The sequence below is a fragment of the Urocitellus parryii genome, chromosome 5 (assembly GCF_045843805.1).
Source record: "Urocitellus parryii isolate mUroPar1 chromosome 5, mUroPar1.hap1, whole genome shotgun sequence".
Taxonomy (NCBI): domain Eukaryota; kingdom Metazoa; phylum Chordata; class Mammalia; order Rodentia; family Sciuridae; genus Urocitellus; species Urocitellus parryii.
The window spans coordinates 58,746,694-58,759,107 of NC_135535.1; the positions used below are offsets into that span (position 1 = coordinate 58,746,694).

At 40.0% G+C, this 12,414-nt stretch overlaps 1 protein-coding gene and 1 pseudogene across 2 annotated transcripts in view; both read left to right on the top strand.

Moving 5' to 3' along the window:
• Positions 1–12,414, top strand: part of LOC113189621 (apolipoprotein F) — a 31,474-nt gene that overhangs the window by 17,140 nt on the left and 1,920 nt on the right.
• LOC113189593 (apolipoprotein F-like) lies at positions 5,801–7,151 on the top strand (annotated as a pseudogene). The gene is made up of 2 exons (XR_013343662.1): positions 5,801–5,886; positions 6,053–7,151. The product of XR_013343662.1 is annotated as an apolipoprotein F-like (transcript).

Genomic DNA, 12,414 nt, shown 5'->3' on the forward strand with positions numbered 1-12,414 from the left:
TGGGATTACAGGCAAGGGCCACTACACCTGATCCTTTTTATTTTTTACTTTGAAACAGGGTTTGCTAAGGCTAACCTTGAACTAGCTATCCTGTCTCAGCCTCTCAAGTTACTGGGAATACAGGTGTGCACCACCATGACTAGCAAAGGATATGTTTGAACTATCATTTCTTGAACTTGTGGGGTTTTTTTGTTTGTTTGTTTTTTATTTCCCCTAAACAAATGAGGGACTCCTACATCCTCTAAATCTGGGGATGAAACTATGTCTAGAGTAACTGAAGTTTCTAAGGGCTGAGATGCATGCTGGCTCTGACCACTCTTTGTGTCTCTTTATTGTGAACTTTTCTCACTTCCCAGCATGAGTGCTGCTGCTTTTCTCCAGCAAAGCTGTTCTACTGTCCCATCATGATTTGGCTGTGCTGCCCCTTTGTTGTTTTGCCCTCAGAACTCGATCCTTTTAGGTATTTATGGAAGCTTTATTATGTAAGCATGACTGACTAAAATCATTGGCCATTAATTTTATCAACTAGCTTTTCAGCCTGTCTCCCCTCCTGAAAAGTCAAGGGTAAAGTTGGGACTGAAATTTCCAATATTCTGTTCACAGGGTTGGCAACCAGCCCCTTCATTAGCATTCATCACTCCAGAAATACCTAGGATTTTCAGAGGTACATATCAGTAAATGGGATGAAAACAGCTGGGCACGGTGACATGGGAGATAAGGCAGAAGGATTGCAGGTTTGAGGCCAGCCTTGACAACTTTGTGAGACCCTATCACAAAGTGAAAAAAAAAAAAAAAATGGCTAGGGATGCAGCTCAGAAGTAGAATTCCCCTGGTTCAATCCCCAGTACCAAAAAAAGAGGGGAGGAAACCAAATACATATTTCACATTATTTTAACCCCTTCCTTAGTGTCAAATGATGTTATTTTTCACAATATATTTTGCTCTGAAGTCTACTGATTTGAATATAGCCACTGAAAATGTGTGTGGTTTTTAAAAATTTATTTATTTATTTATCTTAATTAGGTATATATGACAGAATGCATTTTGATTCATTGTACACAATTGCAGCACAACTTTTCATTTCTCTGGTTGTGGGTAATGTAGCATGTCACCATATGTGCAGTCATACATGTACCTAGGATAATGATGTCCATCTCATTCCACTATCTTTCCTGCCCCCATGTCCCCTCCCCACATCTCCCTCCCCTTTGCCCAATCAAAGTTCCTCCATTCCGCCCCCCCTCCCTCCACACACACATACATTATGTGTGTGAGTGTGTGTGTGTGTGTTTTAACTGGAGATTGAACCCAGGGCGTCACCCATGCTAGTCAAGTGCTGTAGCCCTGAGCTATATATCCCAACCCTCATTGTAGCTTTTTCTTGATTAGTGCTATTATGATAAAACTTTTTCAACCCTTTCTTTTTTTTAATGGTACTCCAAATTTAAGCCAGGGGTACTTCACCACTGGATTACAACCCCAGCCCTTTTTTATTTTCTATTTTCAGACAGGGTCTCACTAAGTTGCCGAGGATGGCTTCATACTTGTGATTCTTTTGCTGTAGCCTCCCAAATCACTGGAATTACTGGCGTGTGCTACTGTGCTTTCAAACTAGATTTCCTGTTTGTTGGGGAGGTCAGTACTGGTGATTTAAATCAGGGAAGCTCTATGACAGCTACACCTCCAGCTTTTTTTATAATTTTTTTTTTTTTGAGACAGGGTCTTACTAAATTGCTTTAAATTTGTGATCTTCTTGCCTCAGACTTCTGAGTTGCTAGGATTACAGGCATATGCCACCATGGATTAAAATGGATTTCTAGGGCCATGGATGTAGCTTAGTTGCCAGAGCCCTGGGTCAATTCCCACTCCTGCAAAAAATAGATTTCTTGTAGGAAGAATATAGTTGGATTTTCTTTAACCCAATCTGACAATCTTTTGGGGGCTAGGGTACAGCTCAGTGGTAGAGCTCTTGCCTAGCATATGCAAGACCCTGGTTTCAATCTCCAGCACTGAAGAAAAAAAAAAAAAGAAGAAGAAATGCGGAAAGAAAAACTCCATATGTTTATTAAAACCTATCCTGGGGCTGGGGATGTGGCTCAAGCGGTAGCACACTTGCCTGGCATGCGTGCAGCCCGGGTTCCATTCTCAGCACCACATACAAAGAAAGATGTTGTGTCCGCTGAAAACTAAAAAAATAAATAAATAAATGTTTAAAAAAGTAAAAATAAAAAAATACCTATCCTACTTTAAATATGCTCAGAATACTTACATTAACCTCCAGATGGGCAAAATCATATTACAAAAAACCTTGTTTATAAAGTGTTGAATATCTCATGTACACACGTGTTAATATTTTGTGCAGGATGGGATCCGGAAGCAGAACAATACCCCAAAAACACCGACAATATAAAACACTATAGACCATTAGTTATTTTTTTACACTTGTGATTACTTGACTGACTGGGATTTGCTGTTGCCAACAAGTAAAGAGGGCATGTTACAGGCTGGGGTTGTGGCTCAGCGGTAGAGTACTCACCCAGCACACATGAGGCCCTGGGTTTGATCCTCAGCACCACATAAAAATAAATAAATAAAATAAAGGTATTGTGTCTAACTACAACTAAAGTATATGTAATATATATATATATATATATATATATATATATATATATATATAGAAGTAGGATTTCTACTGAAAGGGTAGAAATTCACATCATTGCAAAGTTAAAAAATGATAAAATTGGGCTGGGGTTGTGGCTTAGCGGTGGAGCACTCACCTAACATGTGCAGGGCCCTGGGTTCGATCCTCAGCACCACATTAAATAAATAAATAAATAAAGATTTTTTAAAATCGTAAAATTAACCATCATAAATTGGTTACCCCTGTCTCAAAAATTTAAAAAGGGCTGGGGAGGCAGCTCAGGGGTAGAGCATTTACCTAGCATGCATGAGGCCCTATGTTCAATCCCCAGTGCCACAAAAAAGAAGGCAAAAAAATTTTTTTTCTTGAGGAACAGAAAATTTTCAATTACACTCCTAGCCATGCTTGTCATCTTTGTTTATTAATAACTATTGACCTGATAAACAATACAGAAGCACTATGAGATAGGCAATAGCATAGACATTTAAAATTTTAAAAAACAGTTTGAAGTGGTTGGTGAATTGGCATCAGCAGAACCTGAGGTTGGGGAGTGTCCTTCCTAGGTCTTCTCTGATTGTATGATTTTGTTTTACTTTTTTCAAATAAGTGGCATTTTTGTTTGTAGTATGGCAAGTAATTTTTTTTTAAGTTATATTTGGACACAGTGCCCTTATTTTATTTATTTTTATGTGGTGCTGAGGATCGAACCCAGGGCCTCGGACGAGTGAGGCAAGCGCTGTACCCCTGAGCCACAATCCTAGCCCAAAAAGTAATTTTTATTTTGTGCTTTTCTATGTTTGCCAATTTTATATAAAATGCAAATAACGTGCATTTTATATAAAATAACAATAACAAAATGAAAAAGATTATTTTTTGGTAGGAGTAACAAATGCATTTGCTTTATCTTCTTAGGTTTTGCTTGTTTTATTATGAACTCCCATTTTTACCCCGTTTGTTTTCAAAATTTAATGAGCATTCCTGAATACTGTTCCTAGTTACATGGTTCTTCTATTATGTGTTGGGATTCCATCTTATTTTCTTTCTACCGGTCTAACTCTTCCTCCATGAATGGCAAGGGAATAGAGTTTCTGTTCTGAAGGATCTAATTGTCTTGAAATATATTGTTTTATACTTGTTTAAATGTTCATATTTCTTATTCAATGTGAAGCCCCATTGTTGAAGAATTTTCAGTAAATAGTCCAGAGTCTGTATAAAGTTATAAATTTTATTTATGTCCAAAATACTGAAAATTCTGTTCAACATTGCTCAGTTTCCTGAATATTTTTCTTATTAGCACATTACAAAATATGTTTCTTTCCCCTTTTTTGCTGGGGGCCATTTAAACACTGAGCGAAATCCTCAGTCCTTTTTTGTGTTTTATTTAGAGACAGGGTCTCACTGAGTTGCTGAGGCTGCCTTTGAACTCTCAATCCTCCTGCCTCAAACTCCGGAGCTGCTGGGAATATAGGCATGTGCCACTACACTCGGCTGTTTCTTTCCTTTAATATAATAAATCTATTAGAGGCAATAGCTAATAAACACTTTGAATTTTTTTAAAAAATTGGTTACTGAGCATACTACAGGGACACAGCCACATCAATGTTTATAGCAGCACAATTCACAATAGCTAGAATGTGGAACCAACCTAGATGCCCTTCAATAGATGAATGGATTTTAAAATGTGGCATTTATACACTATGGAATATTACTCAGAACTAAAAAATAACAAGATCGTGGCATTTGCAGGCAAATGGATGGCATTAGAGCAAATTATGCTAAGTGAAGTTAGCCAATCCCTAAAAAAACAAATGCCACTTGTCTTCTCTGATATAAGGGGGGTGACTCAAAATGGGATAGGGAGGAAGAGCATGAGAAGAAGACTACCACTAAATAGGGAAGAGAGGTGGGAGGGAAAAAGAGGGAGAAGGGGAATTGCACGAAAGAGGGAAGGAAAACCTCATTGTTATACAGAATACATATATGATGTTGGGATGAGAAAAAGAAAAAAAGGTGTGTCACATTAGATTGGATAGAGAGAAAGGATGGGAGAGGAGGGGAGGACTAGGAGGGATAGGAAGGGCAGCAGAATAGAACAGACAATATGATTGATGTATGTACATTCCATGTATGTATTATATGTCAAAATACATTCTGCTGTCATGTATGACTAAAAAAATAAAAATAAATCGTATGGTAAAAATAAATAAAATTGAAAAAAAATTGGTTACCAACTGTATTTGTAGTTTTTGGATATTAGTAGTTGGACACAATATTTTATTTATTATTTTATATGTGGTGCTGAGAATGGCACCCAGTGCCTCACACATGCTAGGCAAGTACTGTATTACTGATCCACAACCCAAACCCTGTATTTGTATTTAGTTCCTCCTATATAGTAAGTCACAGTGATTACCCAAAAACGAGGTGTACACAGGTGAATAAAGCCATAAATCAGGCACGGTGGCACATCCCTCTGATCCCAGTTCCTTGGGAAGCTGAGGCAGGAGGATCACAGGTTCAAGGCCAGCCTAAGCGACTTGTGAGACCCACCTCACAAAATAAACAAGGGCTGGGGTATATCTGAGCAGTAAATCACCCCTCCCTCGCTACAATCCCCAGTATCAGAAAAAATAATAAATAAAGATCCCAATATACCTGTAATCCCAGCGGCTAGGGACACTGAGGCAGGAAGATTGTGAATTCAAAGCCAGCCTCAGCAATTTAGTGAGGTCCTAAGCAACTCAGCAAAATCTTGTCTCTTAATAAAATATAAAAAGGGCTGGGGATGTTTCTCAGTGGTTAAGCACCACTGAGTTTAATCTCCAATACCAAAAAAAAAAAAAAAAAAATTAGAGAATAAGACTTAGAATCTCCTACCCAGAAATCACATAAATCCCTATCTTTTCCCTTGACACTTGCTTTGAAGAGTAAAGGAACTTTGCCTGGTCCAAGTTTAGGTCTAGGGTATGTTACCTTAGAGTGACATTGATATAGGCCTGGAAAAGCAGGAGCCACAAAGGAAGAAGACCTGTTTGTCAGGACTGGAGCAAAGGTGGAAGGACAAAGTCTGGCCCAGGAGAAGGTGGTAAATGTTTGTGAATGTTCACTGTTTTCAGAAGGCATCCATTATTTGGTTAGGGAAAAAGAGGGTAAAGTCTACAAAGAACTGTTCAGACTAGAGAAACCCTGAGGTGCCAGACGTGTTTGGACCAACTCATTCCTCTAGCTGTTTCTATCCAGAACAGGTAAAGGGTCTCCTATAACCTGTAGAAGTGGGAGGTGAAGCTATGTCCAGGGTAACTGAAATTTGTAAGGCTAAGACACTTCCTTAGCTTGATATCTAAGTCTTGATATCACTTCCTCCTGGGCCTCTCCCCACATCCCTACCTGAGCACTTCATCTTTCCAACAGGGCTGATCCACTGACCCACAATGACCCAAGCCAAGCTGTTCCTTTGCTGTGTCTTCCTGTCCTCAGTGACTGGCTTTCCAAGAAGAACCCAGAATGAGGCCCTGAAGATCCAGCCATCTTTCACAGAGACTGAGCACCCAACACAAGAGCTCTCCAGCCAGCTTCCTCTCCCAGATCCCAGCACCTGCCAGGATCTCTTGCACACAGTTCCCTCCTTAGCCCCTCTGCCTGAGTACCTGTCCAATTTAGCTCTGAGGGTGGTCCTGGAGGACGCTGGCTGCCCAGCTGAGGCTCACTATCTGTAGCTTCAGCTTACTAGGGTGGGAAGAAAGGACCTCACTGAAACCCTCATCCATGAGAGCCAAAAGCATACTCAGGAAGAAAGAACTGGCAATAATGAGGCCATTCTGAGGGATTTGGGGGGAGTGTCAGGGGAGCTGAGAAGGGTCCAACGCTCACTTACCCTGCCTGAGGTATGTGCCTCTGGCCATGGGTGGGTGATGTATGAGACAGCAGCACTGATGATTAAATTTGCTGAGAAACTCCCTTCCACTGAGTTGGTAAGAGAGTTCAAGTCGGCTGCCATCACTGTTACCGAGAAGTGCACGGATGAGTCCTGGGAGCATTTAGAGGAAATAGGCAAAAGGCTGATAAAAAGCCCAGACATTAAGGATGTCACACTTCCTATAGAAGATGAGATATACTTTTTTGTTCAAATAACAATCCTTCTGAAACGTGTTATTTTAGACTTGCTCCAGAAATTTTTTCAGGCTCACTTTGGGTAGGGAAGCCCTATTTTTTGTAATGTCTCTCATAGACCTGCATAAAAGGATTGTGCACAGTAGGTAGTTTGAAATGTTGGGGAAAGCTTAGGATAAGTGTACACTCTTCTTTTGATCCAAGTGCTGAAACTTATGACCATGAGCAGCTTTACTTCTCAGTAGGTACTAGCTCATTTCTTCTTTCAATTTCTCTCTCAGTTGTCAAATGCTGTGACTATTGTAATTTCTTCCATTGATCTTCCTTGTTCTTTCTAATTCCTAAACTGAATGCTGTGTCTTGCTTATGTTAAATTTTTAAACTGAAAAGAGAAATAAAAAGCTGCTGCCATATCAGAATCAGTTTTTGGATCTTTCTTGACTAGGCCACTATGATTCCTTTTGTGACCTGGAAATGGAATATGGCAAGGTCATGTAGGAAATGCCAGTGTGCTTTGAGGCTGAATGCTTGAGCAGTCAGTTCAAATGGGCAAATATTTGTAGAGATTGTGTCCCTTACTGATCTATCATCACCGAAAGCACCTCTCTTCTCTCTTCATGGGACAGGGAACTGGGCAGTATCAGCAACTCCAAGAGCTTTCTCACTTCTAACTGGAACATATGGGTAATTTGGAACCCCATAATTATGTGGAAGTGAAACAGAGGAAATCTTTGGTGATCTGGAATACAGAGACCAAGGAGAACAACTAAGTCCTATTGTCATTTCTTTGACCCAACTTAAAAAGGAATAGGAGCTGAGGGGCTGGGAATGTGGCTCAAGTGGTAGCACGCTCACCTGGCATGCCCGGGATGCTGGGTTCGATCCTCAGCACCACATAAAAATAAAATAAAAAATAAAGATGTTGTGTCCACTGAAAGCTAAAAAAATAAATATTAAAAATAATTTAAAAATCATCTTAAAAAAAAAAGGAATAGGAGCTGAGGTTCAAAGGGTGAGATGTCCTTTAACGGAGCCCTGGATTCTTTTCAGAGCACAGCCCAAGGAAAATAATTCCCATTCTAGCATAGTCTGATCCAGCTAGACATCATTTAAGACCAAACATGACCTGCTCCTGTCTCCTCCTATACTCTGTAGGTGTCATTTCATGTGGACTGCAGCCCAAGAGTTGGTTGGTGCCTTTTTCCTCACATCTGGAGCGGTGGCAGGGAGGCTGCTTGATTATGCTGGATCCAGTTCTCAAAGGCCTTATCTAGGTTCAAAGCTTCAGTCACTTAATCCTTCTATCAGGGATCCTGATAGACTTGCCACTGACCCTGGAGCAGGTTGACTACCAGCCCAACTTCTGGACCTGATAGCTTCATCAAGAGGCTCTTACAATTTTCTTCAACCAAATACAAGGCACCACTAGGACAAAAGCACAAATCCATGACTTAATTATTGTTTCTGAGAGTCCTATGGTTTATACAAAAAGACTAGGCACAGAAGGGACATGTAGTAATTTTTGACAAGCTGTAGGTGTGGTGTTAAAATCAATGAACCAGCTAGTTTAATAGCTATAAAACAGGCAATTCTTAAAAAACTGAATAATTAACAATTATTACCAATATCCAGATACAGTGGTGCATGCCTATAGTCACAGCTATTCAGGAGGCTGAGACAAGAGGATCAAGTGAGCCCAGGAATTTAAAACCAGTCTGAGTAACTCAGGGAAACCTTATGTCTTTTTATAAAATGTAGGGGGAGGATTACATATGCCTGTAATCCCAATGGTTTTGGAGGCTGAGACAGGAGGATTTCAAAATCAAAGAGCCTTAGTAAGGACCTAAGCAACTTAGCAAGACCCTGTTTCAAAACAAAAAATAAAAAAGGACTGGGGATATGTCTAATCAGTTAAGTGCCTCTAGGTTCAATCTCTAGTAACTCCCCAAATAATAATAATCTCACAGCACTACAAAAAAATCATAAATTCCCTTCTCCAGATATAATACAAAATAGAATATATTCAACTATGATTTTGACAGCCTGTATTACCCATACTGGTGGCGGGAATTCTTTTTACCTAATAACAGACACAAAAAAAAATTTAATAAAATTGTGTGACTCCTTAAATCACATATATGCTTACCTTATTCTGCTAGGCTCTGGGCACTACAACAGGTTTAAATTTACGAAACAAAAATCAGATGCCCTAGATGCTAAAAGGGAGAGATGTGGAGAAAGCCACACAGTCCTGCAAGTCTTCTGAGATACGATAATGCATAAATATGAAAATCAGAGGTGACAAATCATAACAGTCCTTGTGGAAATTCCAGAATGACAGTGATCTTCTGATTGAAGAAAAGAGGAGGAATCTAGGGGTATATCATAATAGAATCAGTTACAATCTTAGGGACTATATGATTATCAGACTTCTACTGTCCAACAGAATTTTAGAATACAATGAAAATATTCTATGTCGGCACTGTTCAATATCTTCTGAACACATATCTTCTGAACCCTTTAAATATTACTAATGTAACTGAGCATTGGATTTTTTTGAAGTTTATTATTTAAATATCTATCTATCTATCTATTTAGTTGTAGTTGGACAAGATACCTTTATTTTATTTATTTATTTTTATGTGGTGCTGAGGATCAAACTCAACACCTCTCTACCGCTGAGCCATAATCCCAGCCCCCTAAAATTTATTATTACTTTTTTTTCTTGGTAGTACATAATAATGTCTCTAAGTGTATTTGCCTCCCCACCCCCAAATTCATAAGTTGAAGCTTTATCACCCAATATGACTGTATTTGGATATATAGCCTTTAAACTATGTATCTGTATATATATTCAGATCATGAATTCAGATCATATAGTTAAGTGAGGTCATAAGTGGGGGACCCTAAACCAATAGGACCCTGTTGAAGTTGAAGCAGGACGATTGCAAGTTCAAAGTCAGCCTCAGCAATTTCGCAAGGTCCTCAGCAACTCAGCGAGACACTATCTCAAAATTAAATATGAAAAAGACTGAGGATGTGGCTCAGTGATTAAGCGCCCCTGGGTTCAATCCTTAGTACAAAAAAAAAAAAATGATCACCAGCTATTCTGTCTTACCTTTCTTCCCCTCCAGAAGATACAGAGGACCTTTCCTACTCAATTATAGGTCTAATGTAAAACCTTAGAAAAACAAAGGTACAGGCCAGGACCAGCAAAGCCAAAAGGGGAAAGGTCAGTTTGTCAATATGGGGCAAAGATGAGAAGGACAAAGTCTGGGCCAGGAAAAGATGCATAAATATTTGCAAATGCTATATCTTTAACTCTTTTGGAAGTCATCTGCTCTCCGGCTTCCTTATGATTCTAGCTGGAGTAAGGGAGGAGAAGGAATTAAAAACAACAGTGATTCAGATTATGAAGATATCAAAGCAAATGAAATGTTTGGACCATCTTCTTCCTCTAGCACTTTTCTTCCTCAAACCAGTGAGGGTCTCCCACAACTTGTAAGGGTGAAGAGGAAGCTTATGTCCAGGGTAACTGAAGTTTGTAAGAGCTAAGATACTTCCCAGCTCTGACCAGTCTTGATATCTCTTCATCATGGCCCTCTCCCCACATCCCCACCTGAGCACTGTTTCTTTCCAAGAGGGCTGATCCACTGAGCCACTATGACCTAAACCATGCTTTTCCTTTGCTGTGTCTTCCTGTCCCCAGTGGCTGGCTTTTCAAGAAGTACCCAGAATGAGGCCCTCTTTCACAGAGACTGAGCACCCAACACAGGAGCTCTCCAGCCAGCTTCCTCTCCCAGATCCCAGCCCCTGCCAGGATCTCTTGCACACAGCCCCCTTCTTAGCCCCTCTGCCTGAGTACCTGTCCAATTTAGCTCTAAGGGTGGCCTGGACGAGGTTGATTGCCCAACTGAGACCCACTATCTGCAGCTTCAGATTATTAGGGTGGGAGAAAAGGACCTCACTGAAACCCTCAACCTTGAGAGTTAGAAGCATAAAGAGGAGGAAGGGATTGACAGATAGTACTAAGTACTGGTTGAACTAATACTAATATATTTGTTATTCTTAAGGATGTAGTGGTCCTTCAGGGAAGCTGGAATAAACTCAGCACTCATCTACTCGCTCTGAGGAAAGTATTGATAATGGTAAATATTATGGGTTGGCCCGTCTACCAGTATGCTCAGATGGTGATTGAATCTGCTGGGAAGCCTTCTCCCATATGGATGGCATCACAGTTCAAAGCTTTTGCTAGAACTGCAAGTGTAAGTCTTGGGAGCATATTGAATAATTAGACAAAAAGCTGAAGAATCAGGCTGAGGATATAGCTTATTTAGTAGAGTGCTTGCCTTGCATGCATAAGGCCCTGAGTTTAATCCCCAGCAACACATACACACACACACACACAAAAAAAAACAAAAAACAAAAAACAAAAAAAAACCTGAAGAATCCCCTATTAATTAAGAATCTTTCAGGGATGGGGGGTGTAGCTCAGTGGTAGATTGCTTGCCTGGCATGTGTGGGGCATCAAGTTCCATCCTCAGCACTACATAAAAACATAAATAAAGGTATTGTGTTGATCTACAACTAAAAAAAAATTTTTAAAGAAACTTTCATGTTCATAAACAATGATAACATAATGTACCAAATATTCCGTAACTATTCTGAAGTGCTGTATGAGGAAAGTGATTCAGGAGTCATGTAAGCTTACTTCAGATATTCAATACCACATAGCAGAGAAGTTTTACCCAGGACTATGTTCATGGGATTCAGTAGGTCATTAGAAGTGTTGGAGATTGTTTAGGACAGATGCATTTTCTCTATTTCATCCCTGTGCAAACATACATATGACTGGCATTATTCTTGCCCCTCTCCACTTACTAGGTCTCAGTCCTTATTTATTTATTTATTTATTTATCTTTTTATTTATTTATTTTTTCAGTACTGAGTATTGAACCCAGGAGTGCCTTACCACTGAGCTACATCAATGACCAGCACTTTTTAAAAATTGTTGTTTTTGAGCTGGGCATGGTGGCGCATGCCTGTAATTGCAGCTGCTTGGAAGGCTGAGGCAGGAAGATCCTGAGTTCAAAGCCAACCTCAACAATGGCTAGGCTGAGCAATTCAGTGAGGCCCTATCTCTAAATAAAATCCCAAATAGGGCTAGGGATGTGGGTCAGTGATTGAATACTCCTGAGTTCAGTCCCCAGTACAAAAAAAAAGTTGTTTTTGAGACAGAATTTTACTAAGTTGTGAGACTGGTCTTGAACTTATGCTCCTTCTGCCTCAGCCTCCCAAGTCGCTGGGATTACAGGTGTGTGCTACCACAACGGACTTCTCAGCCCTTATTTCTCATCCCATTTTGCCCCTCTTCTTTCTTTCAATCATCAAATATTGTGCATTTAATACATACAAGGAATAAGAGGTATTTTAATCTTTATTATCTCCCCTTTCCTTCCTTCCTTCCATCCTCTCTTGATTGAACCCAGGGGCACTCTACCACTAAGCTACATCCCCAGACCTTTTTACTTTTTGAGACAGGGTTTTGCTAGGTTGCCCAGTCTGGCCTTGAACTTGGAATCCTCCTGCCTCAGTCTCCCAAGGAGCTGAGATCAAAGTGGTTTACTACCCCACCTGGCTCCCTCATTCTTTCTAAAACCCCA